Source organism: Labrus mixtus, chromosome 9, assembly GCF_963584025.1.
Source record: "Labrus mixtus chromosome 9, fLabMix1.1, whole genome shotgun sequence".
Taxonomy (NCBI): Eukaryota; Metazoa; Chordata; class Actinopteri; order Labriformes; family Labridae; genus Labrus; species Labrus mixtus.
Window position 1 is genome coordinate 8,159,987 of NC_083620.1, and position 15,177 is coordinate 8,175,163.

Genomic DNA, 15,177 nt, shown 5'->3' on the forward strand with positions numbered 1-15,177 from the left:
CTTATCTTTTACTAAAATCACCCTGCGATTCCAACAGCAGCGCTCATATTTCACATCTCAACACACCTGAAAGAGAGAGGCTAACTCATGGATCTCTCCGCCTTCCCTGTTTGCCGCCTCCTTCATTATAATCTGCAGCCATGCAGGCTGACAGCAGATCAACGCTCATCGGCTCTGATTTATGCGCAAAGAAAAAGTTGCCTCATCTGATGCAGCCAGCATCAATTCAGAAGTGCTTATTCAGAGCCACACTAAATCAAGTGCATCCACGGCGTAATTGATTCAAGCTCTGTTCTTGTTTTTCACCCCGTCATGTGTAGCTGCTGGGCTGAATCTGCTGTGTGGGGGGAAAAAAACATAAAGAGCGAGCGAGAGAGAGAGAAACAAAGCCAGAGCACGGTTTGCTTTGCAGAAAGAGAAACTGAACATGAAATATCAGGCGCAGCATCAGGCCCTAAGTTATGGAGGACCTTAGTTATGGAGGACCTTTTCAAAAGCACTGACAAAGTCGAGTAGGCTACATCACTTCAGAAAATAATACCTGATTTCTATTCTAAAATAAACCAGAAACAGCCTTTCATTATCTACAACGCTTTTCCCATTCGAGGTTGAGGGGCTGAATCCGATCGTAGCTGTCATTGGACAAGAGGCGGGGTTACATCCTGGACTGTTCACCTGTCAATCACACGGCTGACATAGAGAGACAGACAACCAGACACACTCACACTCACATTCACACCTACAGTCAATCTAACGAGCATGTCTTTGGACTTTGGAGAGCTGGTGTGTTCCCTCCAGCCAATGACAGCGCACAGGTGAGTTTAGGAGCGGATACAATTCAAACCGGTGAATATGACGGACGTGGACGTAGCTGCATAGAAGAGTAAATATAATCACGGTGAGGGTAAACGTAGAGTGGATAAAGCTCGTTCCAAAACAAGGGTGAACCTTGTGTTGTCTTTCACCTGCAGATGTGGAGTTGGTCTGCTTCCTGTTGGACAGGCAGGCGGCAAACACCGGCGGTTAGCTTGTGCTGGCGTGTGGTAGCTTACAGTGTAGTAACAATACAAGCAGTAAAAAGTACACACTACCTCCTGCAGTGAGTGTGACGATGAGCCGAGGAGGAGAGGCCAAGTTTGAATGATGCGCAAGCTGCAAAGAACATTTCTACTCACTCCACCTTTAAAGCATACAGTAAACGTCTTCAACCCAAACTCCTGAGTTCATTCGGTGTGTGTGTGTGTGTGTGTGTGTGTGTGTGTGTGTGTGTGTGTGTGTGTGTGTGTGTGTGTGTGTGTGTGTGTGTGTGTGTGTGAACATGACAGTGAGTGACGAATCAATTTAAAGTATCTTGCATACACATTATTTTGAAATCATGGCTGCTTAGTGCCTGCAGCCCACGACAGTGACTAACTGAGAGCAATAACATTTGCTTAAGTGTGCATCTTTTCAGCAAGTGTATATAAATCTGTTTTGTGTAGGATTCCCTTTTAAAGTCAGGAGACTTCCAGGAAGAGTTCTGTTTATTGGCAAGCAAAGTCCTGTTCACTTTTCTCCCCCTCCTCCCCTCCCCTCTCCCCCCTCCTCTCCTCAGTCTCTTTACCCTCAAGGATCATCAGTGTGAATATTAGATAGTGACAGATTGTATTAGATAACACAGACCTACATAAAGCCGTGCAGAGATTCACACACAGAGGGAGCTTTAGGTCGAACTCTGTCAGTGCAGTTTGATTCTCGTTGAACATCCCATATAACAGTGCATATTTCTGTTTCACGTCTAGTTAGTAGACAGTAAGAAGACGACTGATACACATGGGAATAAGGAGCGCATGCAGCACACTGGGGGGACCAAACCAAATCTCTCCTAGCTTTACTTTGTAAATCTGAAGCCTCAGGCGATCACCGACATTCAAAGACTTTCTTCACCAGTTAGGCAAGGTTTAAAAAAAAAAACAACTGTAGACGCTCACCGAGGGATTTGTGTGAATGATTGTGAGTGACAGAAAACCTCAGTGGAGACGAGCGATTGGCAATTAATCAAGTTTGTATTTCAAGCAACGATTTTGGCTTCCCCGCGATCCCGAAAGCAAAATAATCGAGATTGCTGCATAACGTGTTGACCAGCCTCTGATAGCCAATGAGAGCCTTAGTTGATAGGAGGTTCCCGCCTCTGTTCTGATGAATCTACACCAAGCAAATTGGACGCAACGGTGTCCATGACTGACATTTCTTGTAGCCAATGAAATTCTGAACACGTTGACATGCTGCTTCACTCAATAACTCGCATCCCGAAAGCATGGAGGAACATTTGTAACGCCAAACAGAGGGCGATCTTCTGCGTTATTTGAACAGTAGAAACACATTCTGGAACGACGGAGTGTTAGCTTTCAGAAGAGACCTTAATGGTGCTTGTCGTCTAAACTGTTAAAGAACAGCATTTCATTTCCTCGGGGTAAGTCTGGACAGGCGTTTGAGGCCAGTTGAACAGGCTCCATAACATCCAGTGGAATTAAAAGGGTTGAAACTCGCAGCTAAATCATCTCCTCGTGCACGGTTTGACTAAGCAACACCTCAGCAGAATGAAAAATGCCTGCAGTATATCCTCCGCACAGCCTCTGACTGCGACACGGGCTGTGGCAGTTCGCTTGCAGGATGTAAACAAAATCCATGTGAGGGGAAAAAGAGCTTTGTGTTGTCAGTCTGTGGATGTGACAGAGAGAAAGAAAAAAATAGTTCAAAGCTGGTAACACAGCTGAGAAGAGGGGGTTAAAAGGGGGTTGAGATTTTCCTCTGACTCTGAGGAATGCGGAGCAAGAGTAATAACGCATTCCCTATGTGGAGCACAGTGAGCAACATGGGAAGGAGAGCATGTACGCACACTGACAGCGAGTCTTGGACTGCTCTCTCTCTCTCTCTCTCTCTCTCTGCACATATCACGCAGCCATCTGGTCAACTGGACAATCCAGGACATAACTGTGGCAGACTGTTGTCCGGCCTGCAGCCATTTGTTTTTCATTCCCCTCACAATCGTCTCCCCGACTCCCGTCGTTTGAAAACAGGGAGACGAGGGGAGGATGTGAAATGTGAGGGATGCAGGGAGGTTTAAAGAGAATGGTAGATGCACGCTCACCTCCCCTGACATATTGACTTCACAGAGCGGGTGTGTAGTGGTCTTACAGGGTGAGACATGAAGGGAGAGAGGCTCCTCTCATCACACCGTAGTGTTCTTATTACATCAAATCATTTCCGCACCGGCTGGGTGTCGCCTCGGCATCTCCACAATATTCCTCTGTGATCTGGGGCGAGAGCAGACGTGGCCTGTGGGAGGACAGTCTCTATACTTTTCTATTGATCTCCTTGTTAGGGCTTGTTGAAGCCTGAGGAGCCTGGAGCCTCATCCATTAAAACATAACCCAAAAGTAAAGAGTAAAAAAGAGAGAGAGAGAGAGAGAGAGAGGGCGAGAGAGCACTCTGGCTTTATTCTCAATTTCATCATGCTTGTAGAGTGATCTCAGAGTGAAGCCGTGAAAGCAATATCAGAACGGGTGGTGTTGTAGGTAATGATGTAAAGTAGTTTCAGCTTTGAAATGTAATAGAAAATCAATGTGGATGAATGTTTTTGGTTTCCCATCCCAAAAGGGCTTGGATGACGGAAGACACAGGAACCTTTTCTTACAAGAAATGAGTTTGATGCGGCGAGAGACCGATAGGCGGATAAGCTGTGGTTGTACTTTCACGACTTCTCTTGTGCTTTATTTTGTATCTGCTCCCTCGCTATGTCTCTCTCCCTCTCTATTTCTCTCTTTCCCTCTCTCCCCCTCGTCTCTCTCTCTCACTTTAATCATTGAGTACATATATTGAGTTTATTTGGGAGGTCACTTCTCTTCTTGAAGAGGGAGAAGCAGAATTATTGTTTCATTAAAGCCAAGTAAATAACATTAACCTCATTATATCTCCAATCGGCACAAAAAGCCTTTGCCCTTTTAGTCTTAATTCCATCATGCACATTTGCTCAGGGTTGGAAACGTTGAACATATAAATAACCTGCTTAAAGCTCTCGTGAGGAATTTTCAATTTGTATTGATTTTGGCGCCCCCTGTGGACAGAGCAGTACGTCTTCTTTCTTTGCAGATTCTTCCCTGCACATGTGTGATAGTAGGGGAGTTTTTCAAATACATAAATCTCAAAGTCATTGCACATTTTGGTTATGCTTGCAAAACATTCAAACCAAGGTCTCCACTCTTCTTCATCTGTTCTTCATTACAAGCCATGAGTGCCTAGCGTACTACCTGACTGACTGGCGAGATATACAGAGCAGGAAGGCCCTGGCTTGAGTGTCTGGCTGATTTACAGGCGTTCTGGGTGGCTGGCCTCGCAGCAAACAAACCCTGAATACCTGCCGGGCTTGCTGGGTTTACTGGGAGCACTGGCTACTCATCTTCCTACAGTGCGGACAGACAAAGGCAGGTCTGTTCCTCTGGGAGCCAGCAGGCAGCGGCTGCCACTTCCCCTGACCGGGAGCGAGACGGGAGGAAAGAGATATGGATGGAGAAATTGATGTTTTGAGAGCAAAGGGAGAGGACAAAGAAAAGATAAGGAGCAGAGTAGAAAAGACAGAGGGGAGCTTTTTAACGACTGAGAGGAAATTGGCAAACGGCTGAGAAGAAAAAATTAGGGAAGAAAAAGAGCGAAGGTCTGCAGGTCAGACGCTGCTTTATAGCGGTATATCGTCCAATATGGTGTAATGACCTACAATCTATCAAAATGTTGCTTTCTATTTGCCCTTTTCACAAAGTATTCGCCTCACAGCCTCCGAGCAGTCCCAACAGGAACAATCCACTCTAAATGCTAACGCTACAATCTCCATGCTTGTTTTTTTTTTTTGGTTTTTTTAACTCTAGCTCCGGCTTTTTCTGCATTACTGCAGCTCATCTGCGAAACAAGACACCTCTCCCTTCTCCATTTTCCCTTCTTTCATCTCCCTGTCTGCTCTGTCCATCTCTCCAGCACCTACGATGGCTCATCACCTCGTTCCTCTTGGCCTCCAGCCTGATCCATCTGCTCCAGCAGATAGCTGCTGTCGTGTGAAAACCAGTCTGGACGGTTTGGATTCCCCGGGACTTCTTCACTACATTTTTTTTTCTTCTTTAAGCTATTGTGCATTTTTCTCTCTTTTATTTTACATTTTAACTTATCGTCTTTGGATAGGCTGTCTTTTGACTGCTTCACTGTAGTTAAATCCAAATCATTTTCAAAGAAACTAACAGACTGGACAGCTTTGAGATCATGATGAGCAATGATGACTTTTGCATTGTAAACAAATAAAGTAAGTGAATTAGCTAACACTTGTGTCATGTTTCTTCTTCTTGTTCTTCCTCCTACTCTTGATCCCTGCTGTGGAACGTTAAGAATGCAGCAGGAGTCACATTTGTCAGCTGAGCTGTCAATCATGACCTTAAATCCACTTCTTCCTCCATCAATTTACTAATTAAAACTGAACTTCTCAGAAAAGTGAACACTTAGGGCATAAATCAGCATGCTAACCACTAACTATGATGACAGAAAAGCATGTTTTTGACGTGTATTTCATTTTGGAGCTTGCCCCATTTCCCCCATTTTTAAGGGAGGAGACGACCACCCGCCCAGCCACCACCATCAAACTGTGTCGTCCCCACAACCACCGCAGTCCTCATTCATGCACGGCCTGCTCTGACCTCCACCTCAGTCGCAAGGAAGAGTGGACAAGAGGAACATGAGGAATACAAAGGAGAAATCCTTCCTGCATCTATCCCATTTTTCTTAACAATGACTATAAGGTCTGTAACCCGCTCTCGAGATAACACTCGTTCTGAAAGGTTACAGCTACAGCCAGTCAGCTCTAAATCTTTTGGCTTCACTTCCATGGGGGGGATGTTTCGTCCATCTTTTTATAGTCTGTGGTGTCTACTGAAGCTTTGCAAAGCTTAGCAAAAGAAAGCGCTCGCTCCTCTCCAGCACCTCCCTCTCCCTCCAGATACGGTTGCTTCTGGCTAATGCCAAATATCCAACCTGAGGTTTTTATATTCGCAAGTCATTGTGATGTCACAGCTGTTGCATCCATCAGTCTAACTCCAGAGCATCTCTAAGATGTTGTTTCTAATGAATAGCCTCTAATGTCAGGCAATGAAGTCTGACTGTGGGATTCAACTGTGACCCTTCACTACTTTATCGTCTTTTTCCTCACTTTTTACATTCCTGTAACGACTTTCAGAGTGTCTGTAGCGCTCCTGTATGAATCTACAGCTCTGCAGTTCAGGTGTTGTTTTTAGTATTCTTCCTGATATTTTTATCATCCTCGCATGTGTTACGAGCTTTACTACGCCTTGATTTTCATACTCCATCTCATACTCTTTTCCTTTGTGATCTCGATGCCAACAGCTGGGGGAGAGTGCGCCGCATCTGGAGCACAGCTGGCCACCACAGAAAGACAGGCAGAGGGGACTGAGAGGAGAGCAGGAGAAAAGAAGGGAAGACGAAGGGCGATAGTGTGATAAGAAAATCTATATTGAGGTGTATTAGAGGTTGTTGAGTGGCGCAGGAGTAAAGCGGGACAAAGGTAAAGAAAAAAAAAAAAAGGAACAATGAGGAGTGAAGTGAAGGTCACAACACCTGCAGATCTGAGCGATGAGACACAGAAACAGCAGACCAGAAAAGATTTAAAGCATAGATACTGGATTAAAAAGACGGGCTGATGGACAGACAGAGAGGACGAGAGTACAGCGGTGTTCTAATCAGCTGCGTTGCTGTCAGAGCTCCCCGCCATAGCAACCCATGAGTCATAGCAGCGGTAAACACAGCAGAACGTTTGTATAAACCAAAAAGCCTCACTGGCACATTTACACATTAACAAGCAGACTCTAGCAGGAGGTGGGCCACAAACTGGTCAGCACAGAAAACAACATGTGCTGCTTACAGGAGGTATTTTCTTCCCCTTCACTTATAACGGAGATTACGTCAACTTTACAAGGAACTTGTGGGAGTCTGGGAAACTAAAACCACAGGATTCCTTGTGATTTTCTTTACCCAGCGAGCAGTGAGTGGGAATTCAATGATGTCAACAGGCTGAAACAGGTCTGAACGTCTAACAACTCATTTCAACTGTTTTTCAAAACATCTAAAACACTGTTTGACATCAACGTGTCAGAAACAGTTTTGTTTCATAATTTTGATAACCTTTTTATACTTCAGCATTGAAAGGGTGAAGGAGATGACGACTGTGTTACTAGTCCAAACTCCTTTTTAGGCGATGCATGTTGGTGCAGTGGTTAGCGAGGAGGTTCCTGGTTTGAATCCCCATCGGACAGCAGCCTCTCTGAGTGGAGTTTGCATGTTCTCCCCCGTACTCCGTCTTCCTCCCACGGTCCAAAGACATGCGCGTTAGGTTAACTGGTGACTCTAAATTGCTCCTAGGTGTGAGTGTGAGCGTGGCTGGTTGTCTGTCTCTGTATGTCAGCCATGTGATTGACTGGTGAACAGTACAGGGTGTAACCCCGCCTCACGGCCTATGACAGCTGGGATCGGCTCTAGCCCCCCTGCGACCCTGAACATGAGAAGTGGTATAGATAGTGGATGGATGGAAACATGTATAAAGCACTTTTTGGGCTGTTTTATGTTACCAAGAAAGTTTACAGACATCGACCCCGAGAGCAGTTTACGCATGCACAGATACTTTCCAGCTCTGACTCCCTAGACACATAGAGACCCCTGGGTGCTGAAGTATTTGATATCTGACAGGATTTGGCATTTATAGAAATGCCAGTAACTGATGTTGGAGAGACTGGGACTCGGATGCAGGGAGATCAAGTCCCAAAACAACAGGCCTACCACGCATGCTTCTTTAGTGACTGTCATGCACTTCTCATTATACAATAAAAAAAACATTTCAATCTTCATGCTCCTATTTGAGCCTGAATCTAGATCAGCCCTGTCATGTTCCAACTCCACACATGAACATGGACGCACACCCAAAAAACTTTAGCAGCAGGCATGAACCATTTTTCTGTACTTGTTCTTTCTTCAGCTATAGCGGTAACTCTTCTTTGCTTTCTGATGTAAACCTGCCATGTCTGACACACACACATACACGCAGGCATGAACGCACACACATCTTGAATCCTTTGCATGTTTCCTATATGTGCAAAACACTCCCGTCAGCTGTCCTCCATCCTTCACTCCCGTCTCCGGGTCTCTGATTCCTACAGATCCAGTTGTCACCCCGCTCCTGCCTTCCCGCCTCACTCACTGCCTTCCCTCTCTCTTCTTCCCTCTCTCTCTCTCTCTCTCTTTCCTTCTCTGCTCCTCTCATAGCGCGGTGAATGGGCCCCTCTGTGCTCTGGAAGATTTAACTTGGATTCTATCTGTCGCTCACAATCTCTTTCCCTCTGCGTCACTCTGAAATAGTGCAGCAGCAGAGGAGCAAGTGTCATATTAACAGCAAGACTAAAGCTCAGCAGCACACTCACTGTAGGCGACTGGCTTTGAATTATAACACAAGAGTGCAGTGGGAAAGCCATTGTACGTGGGCTGTAGGCACTGTAAATAACACAAGATCAGAAGCTAACGACGCTGGTTTTCCTCTGATGTATTGCTGTGCAAAAGGGCAATCTGAGCATATTTACCTCCACATTTAGATCAAATAGAGAACCATGAATATGCTATCACAGGTTATTTTAGTCAAAGGGAGGGCGGAAAGCATGCATACTATTCTGTCATGATATTCTTCCATACTTTCACAAAAATCCTATCAAACAGGAAGCACACTTTATGACACATAAATGGCCTTAGCTAACTTACATAGAGCTGTAAGCAGGCGAGCGTGGTGATCTGTGGACATGTGAGAGACACTATTCTTCCTGTTGAAAGTTGTTGTACTATTAGATCGACTTTGAAACTGCAAATTTAAGGTAGGAATGTTACATATCGTTGTTCTTAAAGCACTCTTTATTAGAGATTCACTACAGAAGTAACATGTGAGAGCCAAGCAGTGGCTAAAAGCATGTAGAAGGGCACAGATCAATCCAGACCCTGAGGGATGGATCTGCTGTTCAGAAGCTTGTTTTAGCATTTTTAGGTTTTTCACACACACACACGAGCCTCACTGAAGTGTTGCATCACAGCCTCAACAGTCACACAAGTCTAAACAGGCTGAAATAGGTCATCACAGGAAGATAAATCAAAAGATGAGACAAACAAAACGCGACCCTGGCAACTCAAAGTGACAGTTATTAGTTGCAATGAGCGCCCCACTCGGAGTTGTGGCTGCCAAAAAAAGACCCATTTCCACTTTCCTTGTTATCTGCAGAGAATAACGCCAGTGAAGCAAAGAAATAAAACTGCTGATCGCCAGAGAAACAGGGGAACACACACACACACACACACACAAACACACATCACCAAACATGCAGAGAGAAAAACACAAATCGCTGCCTTCACACATGAGTGTCCACTAGACGGGCGTTCAAATCCATTGTTCCAATCATTTATCAATCCAGATCAACATAATGCACGGTAATAAAGGTTCACAGATGGACACATAGATGAAACAACACGCCTTTCTTTGCACTGTGAGCATGCCATTAGCGCGTGCAGTAATGGAGGTAGATGAGGGAAAGGAGTGGTTGCATTTAACTAGCCTGCAGAAATCAGATAACTCCACTCAGCACATATTGAAGGCACTTAGGCATCAGACAGAGGGGTTGGGAGTGTGTGTGTGTGTGTGTGTGTGTGTGTGTGTGTGTGTTTCTGTGAGTGTGTGAGAGGAAGGTAGAATGACGTACACATAAATGTTTGGAGGACAAGTCCATGTTTAGTGTCACAGGTTCTGTGCAGACTGACATAATCACGTCCAATGTGAGCTCCTGCCAAAAGAATAAATAAAGACAGCAACCAGAGAACAAATGGTTCCCAGCATCCCTGTTCACACTTCTTGCTCTCCCTTCTGTTCATCCATCTCCCTCTCGTTCTTTTATATTATCTCTCTCTCTGTTTATCTCTGTTCTTCCAAATCCGCAGCCTCCATCTTTTTCGCTCCGCCTCCCTTCATTTCTATTCTCCCTCTTTCCTCCTCATCACCCTGCTCTGTCTGTGAAGCACTTCCCCCTTTCTACCACTCATCTCTCCATCATTCCTCTCTTCTTAACCATCATTTGAGTACCCCAAATCTCATTATCATATTTTATTCATCTAATGAATCCCTCCACCAGAATTATTATTTTTTGCATCCAAAATTGGGCCTTCTGTTTCGGGACCGGGAAATGTGACCTCAAAGCTCCTGTGAGGATTTGTTGCTGGTTATTAAACTCTCTCGTTGTGACCTACAAAAGCACACAAGACCATCAGTGACAAGATCGATCGCTTGTATAATGTTATTTAGAAGAAACAGCTGCCATGGGGTAGGTGTCAGGAACTCTGCAGGCGCTTTTAGTTGCAGGGTTCGGTTTAACTTATCGCACTGAAGTTTAAATCTAAACTTTTTGTGCTCGTGCTCCTTCAGCATTAAGGCTCAACAGTTCATCCAGGTAAATATCCTTGTTCCCCTTCAACTGGGCGAGCCCCTGACCCGCAGTCTAACAGAGTGTCCAGAGGTCGGTGGGACTCTGAAGGGAGCCCAGCGTGGTTGCCGGCAGTAGCAGGGCCGGGCCTGGAAGTGAAGCTGCTTGTTTAGCAGACCCACCCTGACCAGCACAAAAGGGGGGCTACACCATCCTCCACCACCAGCCAACCCAGACAGCACCCTGATTGGCCAGCTGGATGACCTTTGATCGCTGCTGTATTGTGGTCTCAGCTGCACCAATCCTCCCCCTTTGGGTGTGTGAGCGTGTCTGCCCGTAAGTGTGTGTGTGTGTGTGTGTGTGTGTGTGTGTGGACAACAAAAGAAAGCCAAGTCCTAATGCAGCAATCAGCGCTGTGGAAAAGGGGAAGTGGTCAGAGGGGAAATGGAGTGTGTGTGTGTGTTTGTGTGCACTTGTGTGTGTAATGCTGCCGAGATGGATGTGCTGTAATTATTATCTAGTTGAGCTTGACCTGCAACAGTGATTAGCTACATAACAGCCCATTTATATCCAGCAGCCATCACATGCTACCACCTCTCCATCTCAATGTTACAGCCAGCCTACAGGCCTCATATGGCCTCAGATTTCAACTGGTCGTTGTCATCCTCCAACGCGTGAACTCAGGACCAAACCATGGCTTCAGTGTCAAGCAACGGATTTAAACAAGTTGTACTCATCCTTTAGCTCCAGCCCAAGACCAAATGAAGGCTTCTTCTCGCCCTAAAATCAAACATGATACCATTCTTAAGCCCAGTGTTATTCTAGCCCTGAAATCAAACATTTCATTGTCACCATTAACTCGAAGTCCAAGACCAAAGCTAGGCTTCTTCTAGCCCTAAGATTAAACATTTCATTATCAACCTAAAGCCTAGGCCAGGACTAAACCTTCTTCTAGTCCTAGATTTAGACCAATCTTTTAGCCCCAAACTTTGATCAAACCTAGTCTTCTTCTAGCGATAACAAAAACCATGTCGGTGTCCATCTTTAGCCCCAGTCCAAGACCAAATCCAGCCTTCTTCTAGGCCTTTAATAAAACAAATACCCTTCTTTAGTCATGTCCAAGACCAGACCCAGCCTTCGTTTAGCCCTGGATTGAAACCAAACATTGTCCATTTTTGAGTCCCAGTCAAGCAGAATGTTTACATGCACTTAGAAAAAGTTTGAATTGTGTTAGTCTGACTAAAGCTGGACTTTAAAAATGCATACTAAGTAGAATTTTAGTAGAAAATTGAGGTTAGGCTAACATGGATAATGCTGCTGGGGATCGATTTATTCTGCATGTTTACGCCTCAGTTGGACTCAAAGTGGCCTTGACGTTGTGTGCATGCTTCAGAGTCGCCTGCCTTCGGATAATGCCTGAAGTTAGAGTTGTCCGTTTCACCGTTTGACATTAAAACAGTTTGCTGCTTGCTAGCTTGTCAACAGGAAGAAGGTCCAATAGTGACTAGTTGAAAGGGGACATATTGTCACCTACTGTGGAGGAGTTAGACGTTTCCTTAATAAATAAATGTATACTGGGACAAGGACAGTAGTCCAAGAAAGTGGCCTAATCAATCTTTACCATGGCTCAGTTTAACTGTGCATGTAAACGTACGTATGGAACAGACATTGCCTTTCAGCCCCATGCATCTGCAGACCAATCCTAGCTTTCCTCTTCTTCCAACTCCAGACCACACCTGACCATTTTCTAGGCCATCTTAGCAAAGCTTTTGACCAAACTTCTTACCCAAGCATTCGAAGTTCATTAGCCAATTTGTTCGACCTCTGGTGCTATTTTAAAAAGCCCAAACTTGGCCTATCTCTGACCCAAATGTGGCCCACCTCTAGCCCGAGATCTAGACCAAACCTAGCCTTCCTCCTTCCTAATGTTAGGCCCAAAATGAGGTCTTTTTAAAAACCTTGTTCTGGGTCCTGCATAGCACCCCAGCCTGGGACGGCACTGTCTTTGCAGTATGTCCACGCTTACTGTCTGAACACACCCCATGTGACTCTCTCGCTGTCTGTCTCTTTTTTTTCAAAGGCAGTTGGTCAGGGTAGACCACCCCCTAACATCATGACAGGCTGGGTGAGGAATGCCATGTCATGGAACAGATGGAGCTCCTCAGACAATAGAGCCTCATGCATTAACTGGCCCTTTATACCCAGGCATGTGCCAAGAGTGCAAGGGAGGGTGTGCATCACTGCCACAGTGTCTAAAGTCATTTAAAAGCCACACTTTTTATTTCTCATCTTCACTGAATCTTTTTCTCAGGGAACAGGAAGTGTGAGCACGATCACATGAAAGTATACGCTTTCTGAAACATGAGTGGAGTTGCTCTCTGGAAGTTTAAAAACGATGCAAAACACAGAGCTGGCAAGGTCGTATGATGCAATGGAGCGAGATAGAGACGATCCTGCAGAGAGTAATGATTATAAATGTATTCAAACTGAGGGCGCGTGTTTCAGTGGCCATGCTGTCCCGCAGAAAACACATGAAAACACCGCAAACCCAGAGCCAATGATCACCCAATAATCAACGTGACTCCTTACAGATTTATCCACAAGATCTTATTCTCACGCCAATAATGACGCAATTACGTCAATTCCATACATTTACATACCAAGTAAGGTTAAAGGTCCATATTATCTATAATAAGGCATAAAAGTTACACGTTTTATCCTAACCTGACATGACGAGAGAATTTAACATCATGGCTATATCGGGGCAATTTCCGAGCTTGTAGTTTTGCTAAATCCAATCAGACCTTTCTCTTAATTAGGAGTCCCTTTGCTGATGCATTGGCGATGTAAACCGCTATCAAAAGGCTGGAGCTGCCACATTTCATTCATATCACACACATATCCATGGGCCCATTGGCGAGATCCTGATCCACACTAAAAGAGCTGTAGTTGTATCCAAACAGCAGAACTAAAACACATCAATCATTACGAAGCAATTTGGGCGGATGATCTGCACTTCTCCGTGGTGGATTTATGAATCAAAAAAGAGGTTTTTTGTTTTTTTTATATAATCGGGTCTCCAAATGTTCCAATCCTGGAAGAGTCAGCAGCCTAGACAGGGATGCCAGATTGGACGGAAAACCAGTGAACTCACCCAAGAGAACGACGGATGATCGGCTCGCCGCTCCCCCTCGGTGTAAATCCAGGACCCCGGACAAGTAAAATAGCCTATTCACCAGAATAATCTGCGATGCGTAATTTCACAAAATCCTTCTGATCCGCACTGTGAGAGCGATGATTGGAGGCGATGTGGAGCCGCAAATCAGCCTGGTCGCAGCACACACACACACACACAAACACACACACACACACACAAATAAAATTAAAAAAAAAAGGTTTACAACAACGCTTCAAGTGGTATTTCAGGGGGAAATTAGCGTATCTGTAGTAATCTCGGATGCTTTGGTTGTTGACTGTGCACTTACTGAGCAGCTTCCCCCGGCTCCACCCGCTAACCCAGCCTTCCCAGTGCGCCCATTGGCACAGACGCCCGGACATGCAAATCTACTCTCCCCATTGATGTTTTCCAGAAAAGAAAAAAAAAGGGGTAAAAAAAAAAAGCAGGGATAGTTTTCAGTCGCTCCACTGCGCCACCGTGTGGCAACTCATATACTGTGATAATGCCATTAGGGCCTTTACTCCAATTTCCCCTGTAGGGAAATTCCCTTCTGCTTTCAGAGAGTAGCCTAGATTCAGCTGCAGACTGGACAGCACAGGGAAGAAGGAAGAGATTTTAACAAGAACCTGTTTTTCTAAATTATATTAGTTTAAATGATTCATATTTATCATGTTGTTATGTTGTTTGGGCGGGTAGGTTTCCAGCCTGTCTCCATAAAAAACTATCATATTAGCTATTTTTTGACATTTACATAATTTAAGATGTAAATCAAAATTCGTATTTACCTGTTTCTTTGAGAAAAATGTCAGTAATTCAGATTTTCATAATCATTTAACTAGATAAGATAAGATAAAATAAGATAAGATATACTTTATTCATCCCAGCAGGGAAATGTAGGTGTTCCAGCAGCCAGCATACATACAAACACACAACACAACACATATATAACACATATATACATACATATCCACCCAAAAAAAAAAAACATGAGCCCACAATACAGTTTGATATATGATATATGCAACTCAGGCTAAAGTTTAAAAGTTTAAATGTCTTCTGTCCTTACTTAAAGGGGAGTCGTTATGAAGTGCAATTGCAGTAGGTAAAAAATCTGTCCTTTTTGCAGCTTAGCTGCCGTAGCCTCCCACTAAAAACACTCTTTTGTTCACACATGAGATTGTGTAAGGGATGCATGTTATTGTCCATAATGTTCAACAGTTTCTGTATCATCCTTCTCCCCATCACCACCTCTCCAGCACAGAGCCAGCCCTCCTAATCAGCTTGTTAATCTTTTTAGAGTCACAAGCCCTGATGCTGCTGCCCCAACAGACGGCTGCAAAGAAAATGGCACTTGCCACAACAGTCTGATAAAACATGGATAACATTTTGCTACACACATTAAAAGACCTAAGCTTCCTCAAGAAGTAGAGTCTGCTCTGACCCTTCTTGTAGACGGCCTCTGTGTGCTGC

General features: G+C 44.7%; 1 protein-coding gene across 1 annotated transcript in view; it reads right to left on the reverse strand.

Moving 5' to 3' along the window:
* Positions 1-14,103, reverse strand: part of numbl (NUMB like endocytic adaptor protein) — a 52,973-nt gene extending 38,870 nt beyond the window's left edge. The window contains exons 1-2 of the mRNA XM_061045628.1: positions 14,015-14,103; positions 13,684-13,856 (exon numbers count right to left, since the gene is read on the reverse strand). The gene's annotated coding sequence lies outside the window, so the exon portion shown is untranslated. The remainder of the gene's footprint in view (positions 1-13,683; positions 13,857-14,014) is intronic.
* Positions 14,104-15,177: the final 1,074 nt, after the last annotated feature.